This window comes from Gobius niger, assembly GCF_951799975.1.
Source record: "Gobius niger genome assembly, chromosome: 16".
Taxonomy (NCBI): Eukaryota; Metazoa; Chordata; class Actinopteri; order Gobiiformes; family Gobiidae; genus Gobius; species Gobius niger.
Window position 1 is genome coordinate 13840812 of NC_136867.1, and position 19814 is coordinate 13860625.

Sequence of the window (19814 nt, forward strand, 5' to 3'; positions counted from 1 at the left end):
TGCAGACATTGGGATGTCATTCAGACTAGAGAAGTGTGGTCGGATGGTGACTAAGAGAGGGAAGGTAGTCCACACATGAAATAGCTTGCCCTTACCCTTTTTACACTTTGCCCTTACGTTTTTTACACTTTTGACAATGTAAAAAAAACAACATTATTTGATTTTGATCGAGTTTAATTGTGATGATTATAAATTTGCTATTTCATGGTTTTCTGCATCTTTACTTTGACGCAAATGGCCCACAATTCTTCCACTGACTCACTGACTCACAAGAGCTGCAGAGCTGATGGGGTCTTTACTTAACTGTTTGTGACCTGAAAAGCCTTCTTGGCAATGAGATGTGAGATGGTGTGTTTATCCTGCTTACAGACTAAACTCCACTGCCCCCCATCGCCATGGTAAAACAGGCCTGTCTGTGAAGGCAAAGAAAATGGACATTTAATTGAGGGGCAATCAAGGCTGAAAGCTTAATGGGATTTTTATGGCTAGGAGTTGCTTGGAAATTCTCTCTCTTTCTCCTCTTGTTTTCTGACTTCCTCTCTACGTTGCTTTGACGTTTTCCTTCATAAAGACCTAAAAGCTAACTTGCGGCTGATGAATTTTAGACCCGCTTTCTGCTCTCCCACATGGCCTCCACTCTTCTGTACTTCTAAAATCCAATCAGCGCAAATCAAGGGCCGCATTTGGCCCAAAAAGCAGCCATCATTCCTTCGTTGTGGCTTTGGTCTCTGTTTTTCGTACACTGAGCCCTGTAATGTTGTGTTGCTGTAGAAACACCAGGAAAAGTTTCAGAACAAAATAGGCCCATATAGTTGTGACACAAGAATTTAAAAAAAACAAATGGAGAAATTATACCTCTACTTCAGTTATGATCCGACTTTACAAGGAAAGATACACACTAGTTGAATCATCTGGTCTTGTAACCATTGACGCACAGCGCATGTTGCACTGACACACAGGTTGGCGTCTGCAGTGTCGTGTCATGGGCAGGGTGCTCCTGTGTACAATGAGAGTGAATCAGAAATCCAATTAGTCCGACAGAGTGGAGGCTGAGTCCTGTCTGCAGTCTGTGATAGATCTGTAGGTACAGTGTATTATTAGAGCTGGAGATGGCACAGGGGTGGAACCAGCAAGAGAGAGAAAAAAGATTTGTTCAGGTATATGAGACACTAAGCCTTGATTCTGTCTGAGAAGGTTTCAGATCCGCCCTCCGCCTGCTTTGACTGGCAGTCCGACTAAAGAACTTGAAGGCTTGATGTGAAGATATTACATCGTGTTCTGATCTGTGACATTAAAGTGCTATAAATGACCGTGCCACAATGGGAAAAATACATAGATTTCACTCTTACTGAATCCTTTTCATTTTAGTAAAACCTTGATCATCTGATTTGTAATTGCATGAACATCTAGCTATGAGCAATAGTGATTAAATGCTAAAACATTTATTAGGCTATATCCACGCCAAGACAAAACGCTTATATTTTTAGAAACTTTCTTTGTAAGCACAAAGTCAGCTTAGTAAATGTGTGTCTACATGGGTTGACTCAGGTCTGTGAAAACGGCGCAATTTAATCTTTCAGGCCTGTGTGAGGCGCTGTCACGCTAACACAGATAATAGAAGAAGAAGAAGAAGAAGAACTTTTGTGGAACGTAAACAGTGAAAATGAAACGGATTGAAGGATTTACGATCTGCAGAAGAGATGAGGAGGCGAGTTTATACTGCGTTCCAAATTATTATGCAAATGACATTTTTCTAAGATTTTCTAAATTGTCAACTCAAATGAGAGTCAGCATAATTTTCAAGTCTTTAACTGGTAGAGGATTATTTAAATGTGGTTGAAAAAATCTCCCAGTGATAACAGTATTTAAAAAAAAATATATATATAGTAAAAACCTCAAAATCTCCTGTTCCAAATCATTATGCAACTCATCGTTTCAATACATTTTAAAGCTTGTAATTAACTGAAAATGGTCATTTGTTGAATTTGTAGCATTTGGAGGTCATATTTACTGAAATCAAAAGCTATTTCAATCCCCAAAAAAAAATCTTAAATAAATTAAACTTGTGAGTTTGTGGACAGTTTCTGCCTGGATTTCTTTGCAGAATGTCAGAATAGCCTCCCAGAGCTGCTGTTTGGATGAAAGCTGCCTCCCACCCTCATAGAAGTTTTTTTTGTTGAGGCTCCAAAGGTTCTCAATAGGGTTGAGGTCAGGGAAGGAGGGGGTCCACATCATGAGTTTCTCTCCTTTTATGCCCATAGCAGCCAGTGATACAGAGGTATTCTTTACAGTATGGCATGGTGCGTTGTCATGGATGAAGATGATCTTGTTAGGGAAAGCACAGCTCTTCTTTTTGTAGCATAGAAGACAGTGGTCAGTCAGAAACTCCACATATTTTTCAAAGGTCATTTTCACACCTTCAGGGATCCTAAAAGGGCCTAAAGGGGCCGACCAGCTCTCTCACCATGATTCTGGCCCAAAACATGACTCCGCCCCTCTTAGCTGACGTCACAGCCTTGTTGGGACATTGTGGCCATTCACCAACTATCCACTACTCCATTGAGTTGACCATCCAGGGTTACACGGGCGCTCATCAGTGAACAAGACTGTTTGAAAATGAGTCCTCATGTATTTCTGAGCCATTGCCTCCGTCTTGACAGCTCTAACCTGGTCACGTCTGTGATGTTCTTCTGTCAGTATGAGTTTAAATTGACAGAAGGTGCTGCATTAAAACCGAAGTGAAGAGAAAGGCAACAGGCAGCGGAGTTATTTCATCTGATGAGAGGGTCCCTCCTTCTCTGGCTTCTTAAAGTCGGTCATCAGGCGAGTTTAAAGAGATTTGGAGACTTTGAAGTGGTGAAACAAAAGAGTGACTTTGTTCTTAGGGAGGCTTTCATGTTTCTGAAATTAAGTCCATGTAGGCAGAGAGGCGGAGACAACAGGAGAGGATGGAGGCAGGGTAACTCGTCGTCTCAACAGCGTCTCAGATATAAACAATTATGAGACGGTAGTGTATGTGTGCTTCTTTTGGATCAGACAGGCGTTAGTTTGCTGCATTCTATAGTTATATAATAGTAGAAGCTAGGATTTAATTACCAAATTATATGATGAACAAATTAACAAGCTAATATGTCAAATGTAGGGGAAGAGTCTATGAAAATGAAAATTATGTGTGCTACATTTTTATTCTTACATTTCAAGTTTTACAGAGAAAAAAAAAGTAAAGTCTCTAAATGATGTGCAAAGGGACAGAGGTGAAATGTTCATATAACGCTGCATTCATCTCCTCTTCGCTTGACATGACTCTTATCTAATGATCTCCCTCATCATGTGTGTGGCATGTTCTTTGACGCACTTTGTGTCCGTCCTAATTTCGCCTCCAGGGAGCACTCACGTGTTGTGACGCATGCGTGTGCTCCTATAATTGCAGCTGGCGTAATTACCATGTGCTGCTGTGATGCATGGTAATTACTGTACACCTCGGATACACTTCAGGATGAGCGAGGTGTACCTCTAAAAACAATTTCAAAAATTATTACGTTGATTCTTATTGTTGTTTTTTTTGTATTGTGTTGTATTGTGCTTTAAAGAACACTGCCTGGACCTGTAAGTTATTTCTTCATTGAATCAGACTGAAATGTCCCTAAACAGACCGCTGGTTGTTCCGCGGGTCCACCAGTGTTTTGTGTTGAGGGCACTTGGTTGAATGAAGACACGAGCTCCAGTGCGACTGTGTGACATGGATGATAAATGAGCCGCACTCGCATGAAGTGACAGGGACAGTTTGGAATCTACACACTCATTTATTCACCAGACGAGACAAGCTACGTCTGACCACCAATCCCTGGTCACACTGCAGCTGCTTAGACCATTGTCCACTGTGCAGAAATATCTCATGGTGCGGTAGTTCACTATCGGTGTTGGGTAACGTTACTTTTAAAAGTAACTTGTTAGCTTGTTACTCCTGCAAACAGCCCGATAGCAGTACTTCAATCAGCACATTACATTCACTTCTGAGCATTGTTTTATATGTGACAAAATACAGCTAAAGGTAACAATAATGAGCATGTCTACTTATGAAAGCTTTGTTCGTCAACATTTTGGCTCTGTCGGAAACTGCGCCCGTTTTTCAACAAAAAGAACGTCTGTAAAGGAGCGCTTCTGCTTTACAAAGTGCATGAATTGGTTATAATAAACACACAACATACTCACTCAACTTGCTTTAGATTGTTTAGCTTTCCTCGACCACATAGCCGGCTGCGAGCTTGTTGTTTAAATTGGAAGGGCCAATGCTGCCAAAATCTACGCGTTGTTGTTTGGGAGGCGAGGGCTAGCATCATCGTGGTTTTCCTCTTTAACTTCGCCTCCAGTGCTGCCTTTTCTCCAGTAAATTCAAAATATAATGTCAGTACATCCACAATGAGAACGCGCTAGGGGAAAACTCTGCCATGTTGCTGGGTCGATAAAGTGTTGGAGGTCACAGTGCACGAGCAGCACTGCAGCCGAGGAGCATAATAGATGTTGTCTTTAAAGGGGGGTATTATGCAAAATCGACTTTTTCAAGCTTTACATCATGTCATTATGTCATTCCCTCATTAAAAAACATGCCTGAAGTGTTGCCTTGGCACATTCACGTATTTTTGAGTAATCTGTAAAAACTCTGATGGCGGCCATTTTAGGGATAGCTTAAGTCCTCCTAGGAACGCCCCCACCTCCTGGAGACGCCTCCGAGCTTTCGTCACCAGCCGAGTAACCAACCACTGCCCCTCAGCAGAACCCCCCCCCCACTGATGCCACAGACAGCGTGTGGAGGGGGCGTGTCGGAAAGGGTCAGAGGTTCTTAAAGAGACAGAGGCCTATTTCAAGACATTCGCTGCAGCCATTTTGAGAGAGCAATTATATACAAGGCAGATATTCTAATTTACTGCATTGACAGACCAACAGAAGGTTTGGTCATCATTGTAGTATGATATAGACTGGTGCTATGTGATTGAAAAAAGCATAATACCCCCTCTTTAAGGCAGTTTATTCTTTCATAAATATTTCATCTAAGTCATTTAATAAGTTTAAAATTATATAAAATGTTGCAATAAGTTAGGTAGCCATTTTGATCTTGTATAAATAAATAATTCATGGTTTTCTATGATTTAAGTTAGAAAATATTATCCTTAAAAGCTACTTCCGGTTTCGCCGCCCTACTTCCGGGTTCGTGGTCCCGACTAGGGATGGGCGATACCACATTTTTTGGAATCGATACGATACCAATACTTTTGGGGTCATTTTTGTCGATACCGATACCAATACCGATACTGGTCATTTCATATGGGTGAATGTATTTCAATCAATATACATTTCTAAAACTGGTTATTTTATATAATTAACTGGTCAATTAAAATTATATTACTTTAACGGGTTAATTAAACAATACTAATGTGAAATTAAATACATAAACAACATTTTAAATTAATACTTAAATGACAAACAGAACCTAAACCAGAATGATATGACTGGCTCAGTTCAATCCTTTGCTGTTGTGAACTGTTTTGGCTCAGAACAAAGAAATAAATCATCCTTTTGGGTTGAAAATTGCTGCCCCGCCTTCTCCTGCAAATTAGTATCGATACTTTTTGCCCAATATCGATACTTAAAAAGTAGCCGTTTGTTATTGATATATCGATACTTTGGTATCGATCCGCCCATCCCTAGTCCCGACTGAAGCCATGCTTCATGTTGCAAGCAGTCAGATCCGCAACAGTTGCCATCCACCCTGAAAACATTAATAAGCCAATTTTATCTATGTGTTCAGCTTCATATTTCAGTATTATTTTTGTTAGTTTGGTAGGATGAGTGCACTTTATTTTCATGTTTACTTCAGCCATTTTGTGACACTGTATTGTTTGTTTTACAGTTTTCACCATCCAGTAAAGGGAACTAATTCAAGCTGTCTCCGAGGTTTCTTTGGTTTAACACTGCTGCCCATTGCGCCCTCTAGTTGTAATATTATGCCTTTTTATGTTGTAATATTGGTTTGCCAGTCTCCTGCTGTGTCATTGCATTCAATTTTGAGGGAAAAAAGCACTACCATTTGTGACGATTTCCTTTGTGTTTGTGCTTGTTGTGAGTTTAATTAACATATTTGGCAGTCAACATCAAGTTCAAATTTGAAGTGGCTTAATGTTCCTCGCTAATCACCTGGGGCCACTAAAGTAAATTATTTCAATGCCCTGGTGGAGTTCGTATTCTCCAAGTTAATTTAGCAGTTGAATGATGGACTAAAAGCTCCACAATAGTGCAGAAATAGAACACCTTGCCGTCCCACAAGCTTCAGTACAAAGTGGATTCTATATGAAATACTGCAAAGCTATAGTGGAGATGTGAATCACCTTAACTCGAATGGGCCTAGTGATTAGGAAACAGAGCAGACGGTGATTTATAACAACTCATATCTAGTTTGCGGTGAGTGATGAGACAAACTTCATGTATAATGAGAGAACCAATGAACACAGGAAATGTATACGAGCCGCTGCATAAAGCCGTAATTTAGATCTGAAAGCAGAACGGAAGTGTATCCTAGAGTACGTGACTTCATTAATCATACACTACACAACTGACACAAGGCATGAAAAAGCAGCGTCTTTGTTTCTGTAAAGATACTTTTATTAGCTTATTGGAGAATGGCTTATTTAAACCTATGGCTTAATGAATCCAGATCTAACTCATCCTGATTTAACAACGCCTGATTTAAATCATTTATTTATTCAACCAGTAAGGTTCAACTGAGACTTCAAATTATTTTGCAAAGGGGAATTCAGGCCACAGAGGGGAACCTATTGTGCATGTTTCAGCAATAGTGAAACCATATACCATAGGTCTTGGGGGTGCTGAGACATTGCGTTTTGTGATTTTGGTGTTTGAATGATCACACCTGTCATAGGCTCCAAAACCAACACATATATCATCACTTAGCACAATTACTATTAACTTACCATGGTTTTCAAGTTCTGTAAAGAAATGCACCATGAATTTAGCCAGACTAACCAAACTAACCAGTCTTTTCAGACTTCAGAGAAAACAGGAAGTTGAGAGCGCAACAGGTCTCTGCTGATTGGTCAAATGCTACAGAGGTGGGATGTGTGATGTAGGGTGATCTCTTCTGACTGGCTGAGTGAGGATGACATGCTTCTTTATCTTATACTGATGTGCAGCAGGGGGGCCATATGTAAAGTGTGCGTAAATCATCAAAAGTAGTCACTTGAAAACTTCCTAAGGTTTAGTGCAAGATCATATATAATATTATTATTATATACTTGTCATGCAAAGTCAACTTGAGTTTTGAGAAAATGTCATCCAGCCATGTTTCACTATTTCTGATCAAAATGACCCCAATTTAGAGCTCATGGAGTTTCACTGTTTAGTCACGGTTGCTTGCTTTGGAATCACCGTATTCAGCCCGGTGAAGAAAATCATTTGGAAGCAAAAAACAACAACAAACAACAAAAAAAGTTTGCCTCACCGTAGGCTTATAACAATTAAAATTTGACAACCACCAGTCTTGCCCAAGGACACAGCTCTTGTGTTTTTATTTGGTAAATAATGACTATTCTTTCTATTCATATTGTCAGGATAGCTTTAAAGACACACCCCACCTCATTTCCACCGCTTTGAAATATTTGGTCTCCATTTTGATTGCACATTTGGCAAACATGTCATTGTATTTATATTTAGTTTTATTTTAAGAATAGTTTGTGTCAAAATGTGAGGATTCACAAATAAAGCCCAAGTCAATATCAAACAAAGTGGTGGACAAAGAAGGGAAGCAAAGCTGACAGCAAGAAACAAAAAGCAATGGGGAAAGGAGGACCGGGGGGAAATTAAATGTTGAAACACTCAAAAAGACAGGCAGCAAAGCAAAAAAGAAAGATACGGAGGAGGCTGGGATCAGAAGTGGCGTAAAATATTGCATATGAAACAAAATGACAACTGGGACATATTGCATTTAGAATCAGGTGCAGTCAAGCAAAAGCACAAAGGACCAAGTATTCAATTTAACAAGATATTACTGCAGTAGCGGAGCACAAAGCACACATTGATGATGGGATAGATATAAAAGGTGGGTTGTTCAAACTGTTGAACCTGTGAGAGCTTAAGGCAGGATAAAGTCCTCCAGAACACACCCAAAAAGAGCAGGTTTGGACTGAGAAAAACTCAATTTGAAGCAATTACAGCCCACATAAGACTATCTCAAAAACACAACCATGTAGCTCTTTGTCTTTGAAAGCCACTCACGAAACTGATTGCCTGCTTTATTGTCAAAGCCAGAAGTAACGTAAAGTTGAATTTTAATTGTCTACAATGGTCCCAGCACATTTCTAGCTCTCACACATCATGAATCATCATAAATGTATGTATATTTGACTACTTCCAGACTCCAAAGCTGACTTATCTGTAATGACAACACTGACAACTCCCAGCACTTTTATAATAAGATGCAGAAAGCAAACACTGCTGTTGCTGGTCTTTCGTGATGTGCTCCAGTTCTCATTATCGGCCACAGATGTTTAGCTCTCGAGCTGTGACATCGCTATAATGTTTCATGACGTTTGTTTACTTATTTTACATTAAAACATGCAGCTTTTCTAGCTTAGGTTGAGCAAAACTGTGCTCTGAGAAGTCCACATAGACGCCACAAAACACCTTAGTTCTGGGAGAGAGAAGCCTCAGTGCAGTCAGTATTGGAAATACTTAATAAACTAAAAGAATCATCCTGTAATGTGAATGCTATGTTGCCATTTAGACACTGTATCATTCTCTAGAGTCAGCACTTGTTTTCCTTTGTTTAGTGCTGTCACATATGGCTCTAGGTCTTGAATTAATGAATGGGGTTGAACACACCATTTGAGAGAGTACAGTCAGGGATATGAGGCGATAGATCAGAGCAGGGCCGCTGAAAAAGTCACGTTTTTTTTTAGAAAACAAATCGCAGCAGACTCACAGCACCATTGCAATGTTTCCATTCCAATGTTTGAAAGCTGGTGAGATCTATGTCAGGCTATTACCGCTAACGGTCAGGTGGGGCAGAGGAGATTCAGTGCGGTATAGTGGAGTAGAGGGAGCGCTTGGTTTTGGAAAATGGCCGCTGGCCTCCTATGAGCCTATCGGGCGGCAAAGAGCAGCATTCTGTCACAGGCAGACTGGAACAAGCTGTGGGAACAATATGACAAACGCTATTCACAAACGCTTCTAGTGCCTTTTTTTCCTCGTGGATAGAAAATCATTTGGTGTATTCTTGTTACTAGTGTTATTAAAAAACATTTGCATTAAGAATAATCAAATCAGAACTGTTGTAATGTTGTAATAGAATCATTTCACTATGCAAAAACTCCAGAACGAATTGTCATTTTAAGGAAGTTGGAAACACAAGAAACTCCCTTCCAGATCTAAAAGGTGGGAAAAAAAACTCCCTTAAAAAGGTATTTTCCACAGTGTTCAACCACTATATATCCGAAATGCCTTTATATCTTTCGGCAGACTTTACTGACAAATGTACAAGCAATAGCCGTCTGATTTTAGATTGAAAACATGAAGAATGTTATCAGACGTTGTATCATGAGCCAGCGACCTGTGCTCGTTCACAGTTCAGAGGCACTTTTCCATTATCGCTGGGCTACAGCTGTTCAATAGGCCACCTACTGCTCTGCGGCTGTGGGCATAGACAGAGCCCCCGGCGTTTCACACCGGCCCGTCGAGACACTGTAATCCTGCTTCGACCCAGCTCCTGCTTAAGGATAAAACACAGTGTTACAAAGATGCACATCCTCAGACAAAAGGATTTAAAGCCGATGTTTTTTTTGTTTTTTTGTCAGGAACTAGAAACTTTATATGAGAAGGCACAACAACTACAAACAAACTTGGGTGTCGGAGTGGTTGGAGTTTGTATAGCTTATTAAAGAGCTCACAATAGTAGAATATTCCTGAAATGTCTTCAAAATGTTACCATTATCTTGCAGCTCCAGACGAGGGGCAGATCCCATCTATAGATGACCGGCCGTGTCCTCAGCCCTACAGTGTCAGCGCGGTGAGGGCACCGGGGGCCAAACAATTACAGCAGAGCCCCTCCCTCTGTCTGCGCTCCCAAAACACAGAGTAATAACTGCTGCACCGGTCCTTATTGGCTCAGCTCTTTTAGGGACAACATCACACCTGCCTCGCACACACACCACTGAGCTGTCAAACAATATGGGATTAAAACTTCACTCATAAACATTCAGCAAAAGAAACCAACAAAAAAACAAAAACATATGTATAATATTTTCGTCAGTCAGACATGAAAGCAAAATTAACCTTTAATTTTTCAATTAGAATTAAAGACAAATATTTCCATTTGTCAAATTCCAGAAGAACAAGAGATGTTTTCTACACTTTTTTTAAATTACTTTTTACAAAACCAAAAGTTTGCATACTTTTCATAATTTTTTTGGTAGAATTGCCTGTGAATTGCCTACTGTATATTTTGGGCATAATGCTGAATGGCCATGGAATGCTAGAAATTGGAAGACCCATTTGTGCCCAAGCTTTAACTTTTCTTTCTGGTGTCTTGAGATGTTGCTCCAATATTTCCAAATAGTGCTCTTTCTTCATGATGTCATTTATTTTGTGAAGTGCACCAGTCCCTCCCGCAGCAAAACAACCCCACAGCATGACGCTGCCACCCCTGTATTTCACAATTGGGATGGTGAGCTCAGGCTTTCAAGATTCACCCTTTTTCCTCCAAAAGTGACGAAGGTCATTATGGTCGGGATTTTTTTTTTGTCACATGTCTAAAAAAAAAAAAGTCTTTATCCTTTTTTTTTTTTTTTTTTGCAAACTCCAAACCGGCTTTTTGATGTTTCTTTTGGAGTAAGGGCTTCTTCCTGGCAGAGGACCCTCTCTTGGTACAGGACTTGGATAATGACAAACTCTTACTAGTTTCAGCATCTTCACCAGGTCTTTTGCATTTGTTCTTGGGTTCATTTTTTTCATTTTTTTATTTATTTCATTCATTTAAAAATGCAACAGCAGCATTTAGCATGAATGAAAAGGAGCAGAAAGAAGTAAAAAACTTATAATGTCTGCCCCTAATCAACACAAAATCATTTACAGTTCCAGTTCATTTAAATGTTAAACTGTCTCATGCAGCCTTCTTTTCTTTTTTTTTTTTTTTTTTTCTTGTCCAAGACATCAAAACACAAAATACAAATACATAAATAAAGTTGATCTGCTACTCCGCAGTGTCATATTTTTGTAACATTGATAATTTTACATATTTCTTAAACACATCAATGGACTTAGAAGTTTTAACTTTACAATCAAGACTGTTCCACAGAGTGACTCCTTTGATTGAGATACATCTTTCCTTTGTTGCCGATTGAAACCTGGGTTTTGTAAAAACCTCAGTACCTTTTAGTTCATATCTGCTTTTTCTCTTGTTGAATCTGCTTTGTAATTTGTTTGGTAAACTTTCCAGATGAGCTTTATACATGGTTTTTAAAAGGTTAAACTCTACTAATTCACAAAATTTCAGTGTTTTTAGTTGTATGAATAAAGGATTGGTATGGTCTCTGTATCCACTTCCACTGGCGACTCTAATTGCTCTTTTCTGTAACAGAAAAATTGGATTAATGTATGTTTTGCAGGCACTTCCCCACACTTCAATGCAATAGGTCAGATATGGAACAATCAATGAGTTATACAACAAAAACAATGCATTCTTATTGAGAGAATCCTTGACTTTATACAGCACAGCTATTATTTGGGATACCTTTACTTTGACATTATCAATATGAGATTTCCATGTCAAGTGTTCATCAATCATGATGCCGAGAAACTTAATCTCATGTGCCCTTTCAATTTCTGATCCGTTGATAAACAATGACGCTTCGACATATTTCCTTTTACTACAAAAGATCATAAACTTGGTTTTGCTAATATTTAGGGACAATTTATTGGCATTGAACCACCGCATAATTTTCTGAAATTCATTCTCTACGATTTGCAGGACATCTTTAATATTTTTTCCTGAATAGAATAAAGTGGTGTCATCAGCAAATAGAATGCACCTAAGTAATGGAGACACAGACACAATATCATTTACATATAGAAGAAAAAGTATAGGTCCTAGGACCGATCCTTGTGGTACTCCGCAAGTTATGTTACAATTTTTAGACTTTATGTTGTTAATTTCCACAAATTGACTTCTGTTTTTTAAGTAGCTGGTAACCCATTGGTGTGCCACACCTCTGATACCATAATTATATAATTTGTGCAACAATATCTTGTGGTCCAGCGTATCAAATGCTTTTTGAAGATCTACAAAGATGCTTACTAAATAGTTTTTTTTGTCTATAGCATTGGTTATTTCCTCAGTTAGCTCCATAATTGCTGTAGCAGTTGAGTGATTAGGACGAAACCCATATTGGCTGTTACTTAAAGTCGTAGATTCAGCCAGAAATGTATTCAGTCTTATTGCAAATAACTTCTCCAGAATTTTAGAGAACTGTGGAAGTAATGATATTGGTCTGTAATTAGAAAACTCTGATTTATTTCCTTTTTTAAAGAGTGGAATTACTATTTTCATGCGGTCTGGAAATATCCCAGAAGTAAATGACAAATTACAGATATAAGTAAAAGGTTCAATAATAACATCTATAATTTGCTTTATCAATACCATATTCATATCCGTATAATCATTCGATTTTTTACTGGCACACTTTTGGACAATTTTTAGTATGTCGCTCGCTTGTACACTTTCAAGAAAGATACTGTTAACATTATCTGGTACTTTTCCACCATTGATGTTTCCATCTGGAATTTGTTGTGACAAGGTGGGGCCAATATTTACAAAGTAATTATTGAATTCATTTACAATTTCAGTGTTATTGTAAATGTCAACATTATTCTTTGTAAAATAATTAGGAAATTTTGTTTTTACCCTGCCTTTTTGCATGACAGTATTTAGTATGCTCCATGTGTCTTTTGTACTATTTTTATTTTTGTCTAGCAATTTAGTGTAGTAATCCTTTTTTTGCCTTCTTATGATTCCCACTAATTTGTTTTTATATTTTTTATACCTTTCTTCAGCATCTTTAGTTCTTGATCTCAGAAACAATCTATACAAATAGTTTTTTTTCTTGCAGGCATTTTTCAGTCCGTTTGTCATCCATGGATTGTTCACAGTATTCTTCTTGATATGAGCGTTTGTTTTGTTTATTTTACAATTTTTATCATATAGATCAATTAATGTCGTCATGAACGCTTCATAGGCAGTATTGACATTATCTGTGTACACTCGATCCCAAGTCTGTTTCTTCAGATCTTCTCTGAAAGCCTCTATGGCCTTGCTAGATTTATCTCGAATGAATGTTGTAATGTCATCATCTTGTACAGTATCATAACCTTTTTTCTCATAAACCATAAATATAGGGAGATGATCACTCACATCTGTCATGAAGATACCACTGATTAATTTACCACGTACATTTGTAAATATATTGTCAATGATGGTTGCACTATGTGTAGTCACCCTTGTTGGTTTAGTTATCATTGGGTATAGATCTGTGCTTTTCATGTAATTTCTAAATTCGCTTGATGCTGTAGGGTTTCCCAGATCTATGTTAAAGTCACCACACAAAAATAATGATTTGTTATTAATTTGTTCAAAAATCTCAAGGATTTTGTCTGTAAATAATTCAACACAAGACCCTGGTGCTCTATACACACAACTGATCAACACATTTTTACCAATGTCATTTGTTATTTCTACAGTAAGCATTTCCATCAAATTTTCCACAGCAATTGTCTTTTGTTCAATAATTTTACTTTTTATATGAGAGTCAATGTAGAGGGCCACACCCCCTCCCTTTTTACTTACTCTGTTGACATAAAACATGTTGTATCCTTCAATCTGGACGTCATTGATATCAGAGTCTTTCAACCAACTTTCAGTTATAGCAATCACTTTAAAGGTTTTATCTAATTGACAAAGTAGTTCTTTTATTTGTACAAAGTTACACTTTAAACTTCGACTATTGAAGTGTATGATCGATAATGCTTCATTAAGCTCCTTACTGATTTCAACATTATATTGTTGTACAGTGTAATAATTGCAGACATTTTCCTCAGGGGTTAGCAAATTATGTTCAATATAATTTTCTAGATCATAAATTTTATCATTGTTAGTGTCTACATGTGTATCCATAGTTCAGTGTATGTCCAAGTGTATCCAACCTGGTTTCTGTCAGTCCGTTGTCAGGGGACTCCATCACTCCCGCTATGGACGTCCAGTCTTATACTTCTCAAGTTCCTTCATAGTCTTGATGACCTTCGCTGAACCATCTTGTTCCCTGATCCACACGTTTCCATTCCATGTCCATGTCCCAGTGATTTTATTCTGTTTCCTTAGCATCCTCGCCTCCCTTGCGATGCCTCCGTTCTTCTTCGTGAGATGTTCGTTTATATACACGTTCGTTCCTTTCAGTTTTTTAGCTTGCATTAGCACATCGTTCCTCTGCTTCCTGCTTATGAATCGAATCACTACAGCAGGTACAGAGTTCTCGGACTTATTAGGCAATGTGTGGCAAACAGATATTGCCTCTTTGCGAATGTTTATGTTGTTCCCGTTAAGGAATTCCACCACCTGTTGCTCCAGTGACTGCAGCTCTTCCCTCGGAGCGTCCTCCGTCGTCTCCGCTTTAGCTGCCGCCCTGGCGTAGGTACGGTGTCGAGTCCTGATCCCAGAAATCACCAGATCGTCCCTCCGTGTATACTGCTCCAGTTCATCAATCCGCTGCTCCAGCGTAGAGATCCGTGTGTCCTTTTCTCTCATCATGATTTTCAATGTTGTCACTTCATCCACAAGTTTGAGCAGGCGCTCCTGTTGCGAAGTCACCTTTGCCAGCTCACTAGACATAAAGTTTAATGATCGCTTGATCTCCTCCATGTCGTCTGCCGCTGGCATCGTTTTAGATTTGTGTTTAGTGTCCGGCTTGCTTGGCGAAACTTTTTGGGTTGATGTTCACATTTCAGCACGTTCATCTCTGAGACACAGAACCCGCCTTCTTTCTGATCTGTATGATGACTGGTCATTGTCATCATTGTTTAATATGCAAACCTGAACCTTCAAGTGTCTTGAAATTGCACCCAAGGATAAACTAGACTTCCAAGGTCATGACATCACCTGGGCTTTCCCAAATTGTTTAAAGGCATAGTAATCCCAGTGTATGTACTCACTTTGTCAAAAGTAATAAAAAAAAGTGTAGAAAATCTCTCATTCTTCTGGAACTTGAAAAATTCTAGTTGACCCAAGGAAAGACAGTGAGAAAAAAATGCAAATGTGTCTTTTTATGAAGTGTATGTAAACATAATGTTTTTTTTTTTTTTTTTTGCAAACTCCAAACCGGCTTTTTGATGTTTCTTTTGGAGTAAGGGCTTCTTCCTGGCAGAGGACCCTCTCTTGGTACAGGACTTGGATAATGACAAACTCTTACTAGTTTCAGCATCTTCACCAGGTCTTTTGCATTTGTTCTTGGGTTCATTTTTTTCATTTTTTTATTTATTTCATTCATTTAAAAATGCAACAGCAGCATTTAGCATGAATGAAAAGGAGCAGAAAGAAGTAAAAAACTTATAATGTCTGCCCCTAATCAACACAAAATCATTTACAGTTCCAGTTCATTTAAATGTTAAACTGTCTCATGCAGCCTTCTTTTCTTTTTTTTTTTTTTTTTTTCTTGTCCAAGACATCAAAACACAAAATACAAATACATAAATAAAGTTGATCTGCTACTCCGCAGTGTCATATTTTTGTAACATTGATAATTTTACATATTTCTTAAACACATCAATGGACTTAGAAGTTTTAACTTTACAATCAAGACTGTTCCACAGAGTGACTCCTTTGATTGAGATACATCTTTCCTTTGTTGCCGATTGAAACCTGGGTTTTGTAAAAACCTCAGTACCTTTTAGTTCATATCTGCTTTTTCTCTTGTTGAATCTGCTTTGTAATTTGTTTGGTAAACTTTCCAGATGAGCTTTATACATGGTTTTTAAAAGGTTAAACTCTACTAATTCACAAAATTTCAGTGTTTTTAGTTGTATGAATAAAGGATTGGTATGGTCTCTGTATCCACTTCCACTGGCGACTCTAATTGCTCTTTTCTGTAACAGAAAAATTGGATTAATGTATGTTTTGCAGGCACTTCCCCACACTTCAATGCAATAGGTCAGATATGGAACAATCAATGAGTTATACAACAAAAACAATGCATTCTTATTGAGAGAATCCTTGACTTTATACAGCACAGCTATTATTTGGGATACCTTTACTTTGACATTATCAATATGAGATTTCCATGTCAAGTGTTCATCAATCATGATGCCGAGAAACTTAATCTCATGTGCCCTTTCAATTTCTGATCCGTTGATAAACAATGACGCTTCGACATATTTCCTTTTACTACAAAAGATCATAAACTTGGTTTTGCTAATATTTAGGGACAATTTATTGGCATTGAACCACCGCATAATTTTCTGAAATTCATTCTCTACGATTTGCAGGACATCTTTAATATTTTTTCCTGAATAGAATAAAGTGGTGTCATCAGCAAATAGAATGCACCTAAGTAATGGAGACACAGACACAATATCATTTACATATAGAAGAAAAAGTATAGGTCCTAGGACCGATCCTTGTGGTACTCCGCAAGTTATGTTACAATTTTTAGACTTTATGTTGTTAATTTCCACAAATTGACTTCTGTTTTTTAAGTAGCTGGTAACCCATTGGTGTGCCACACCTCTGATACCATAATTATATAATTTGTGCAACAATATCTTGTGGTCCAGCGTATCAAATGCTTTTTGAAGATCTACAAAGATGCTTACTAAATAGTTTTTTTTGTCTATAGCATTGGTTATTTCCTCAGTTAGCTCCATAATTGCTGTAGCAGTTGAGTGATTAGGACGAAACCCATATTGGCTGTTACTTAAAGTCGTAGATTCAGCCAGAAATGTATTCAGTCTTATTGCAAATAACTTCTCCAGAATTTTAGAGAACTGTGGAAGTAATGATATTGGTCTGTAATTAGAAAACTCTGATTTATTTCCTTTTTTAAAGAGTGGAATTACTATTTTCATGCGGTCTGGAAATATCCCAGAAGTAAATGACAAATTACAGATATAAGTAAAAGGTTCAATAATAACATCTATAATTTGCTTTATCAATACCATATTCATATCCGTATAATCATTCGATTTTTTACTGGCACACTTTTGGACAATTTTTAGTATGTCGCTCGCTTGTACACTTTCAAGAAAGATACTGTTAACATTATCTGGTACTTTTCCACCATTGATGTTTCCATCTGGAATTTGTTGTGACAAGGTGGGGCCAATATTTACAAAGTAATTATTGAATTCATTTACAATTTCAGTGTTATTGTAAATGTCAACATTATTCTTTGTAAAATAATTAGGAAATTTTGTTTTTACCCTGCCTTTTTGCATGACAGTATTTAGTATGCTCCATGTGTCTTTTGTACTATTTTTATTTTTGTCTAGCAATTTAGTGTAGTAATCCTTTTTTTGCCTTCTTATGATTCCCACTAATTTGTTTTTATATTTTTTATACCTTTCTTCAGCATCTTTAGTTCTTGATCTCAGAAACAATCTATACAAATAGTTTTTTTTCTTGCAGGCATTTTTCAGTCCGTTTGTCATCCATGGATTGTTCACAGTATTCTTCTTGATATGAGCGTTTGTTTTGTTTATTTTACAATTTTTATCATATAGATCAATTAATGTCGTCATGAACGCTTCATAGGCAGTATTGACATTATCTGTGTACACTCGATCCCAAGTCTGTTTCTTCAGATCTTCTCTGAAAGCCTCTATGGCCTTGCTAGATTTATCTCGAATGAATGTTGTAATGTCATCATCTTGTACAGTATCATAACCTTTTTTCTCATAAACCATAAATATAGGGAGATGATCACTCACATCTGTCATGAAGATACCACTGATTAATTTACCACGTACATTTGTAAATATATTGTCAATGATGGTTGCACTATGTGTAGTCACCCTTGTTGGTTTAGTTATCATTGGGTATAGATCTGTGCTTTTCATGTAATTTCTAAATTCGCTTGATGCTGTAGGGTTTCCCAGATCTATGTTAAAGTCACCACACAAAAATAATGATTTGTTATTAATTTGTTCAAAAATCTCAAGGATTTTGTCTGTAAATAATTCAACACAAGACCCTGGTGCTCTATACACACAACTGATCAACACATTTTTACCAATGTCATTTGTTATTTCTACAGTAAGCATTTCCATCAAATTTTCCACAGCAATTGTCTTTTGTTCAATAATTTTACTTTTTATATGAGAGTCAATGTAGAGGGCCACACCCCCTCCCTTTTTACTTACTCTGTTGACATAAAACATGTTGTATCCTTCAATCTGGACGTCATTGATATCAGAGTCTTTCAACCAACTTTCAGTTATAGCAATCACTTTAAAGGTTTTATCTAATTGACAAAGTAGTTCTTTTATTTGTACAAAGTTACACTTTAAACTTCGACTATTGAAGTGTATGATCGATAATGCTTCATTAAGCTCCTTACTGATTTCAACATTATATTGTTGTACAGTGTAATAATTGCAGACATTTTCCTCAGGGGTTAGCAAATTATGTTCAATATAATTTTCTAGATCATAAATTTTATCATTGTTAGTGTCTACATGTGTATCCATAGTTCAGTGTATGTCCAAGTGTATCCAACCTGGTTTCTGTCAGTCCGTTGTCAGGGGACTCCATCACTCCCGCTATGGACGTCCAGTCTTATACTTCTCAAGTTCCTTCATAGTCTTGATGACCTTCGCTGAACCATCTTGTTCCCTGATCCACACGTTTCCATTCCATGTCCATGTCCCAGTGATTTTATTCTGTTTCCTTAGCATCCTCGCCTCCCTTGCGATGCCTCCGTTCTTCTTCGTGAGATGTTCGTTTATATACACGTTCGTTCCTTTCAGTTTTTTAGCTTGCATTAGCACATCGTTCCTCTGCTTCCTGCTTATGAATCGAATCACTACAGCAGGTACAGAGTTCTCGGACTTATTAGGCAATGTGTGGCAAACAGATATTGCCTCTTTGCGAATGTTTATGTTGTTCCCGTTAAGGAATTCCACCACCTGTTGCTCCAGTGACTGCAGCTCTTCCCTCGGAGCGTCCTCCGTCGTCTCCGCTTTAGCTGCCGCCCTGGCGTAGGTACGGTGTCGAGTCCTGATCCCAGAAATCACCAGATCGTCCCTCCGTGTATACTGCTCCAGTTCATCAATCCGCTGCTCCAGCGTAGAGATCCGTGTGTCCTTTTCTCTCATCATGATTTTCAATGTTGTCACTTCATCCACAAGTTTGAGCAGGCGCTCCTGTTGCGAAGTCACCTTTGCCAGCTCACTAGACATAAAGTTTAATGATCGCTTGATCTCCTCCATGTCGTCTGCCGCTGGCATCGTTTTAGATTTGTGTTTAGTGTCCGGCTTGCTTGGCGAAACTTTTTGGGTTGATGTTCACATTTCAGCACGTTCATCTCTGAGACACAGAACCCGCCTTCTTTCTGATCTGTATGATGACTGGTCATTGTCATCATTGTTTAATATGCAAACCTGAACCTTCAAGTGTCTTGAAATTGCACCCAAGGATAAACTAGACTTCCAAGGTCATGACATCACCTGGGCTTTCCCAAATTGTTTAAAGGCATAGTAATCCCAGTGTA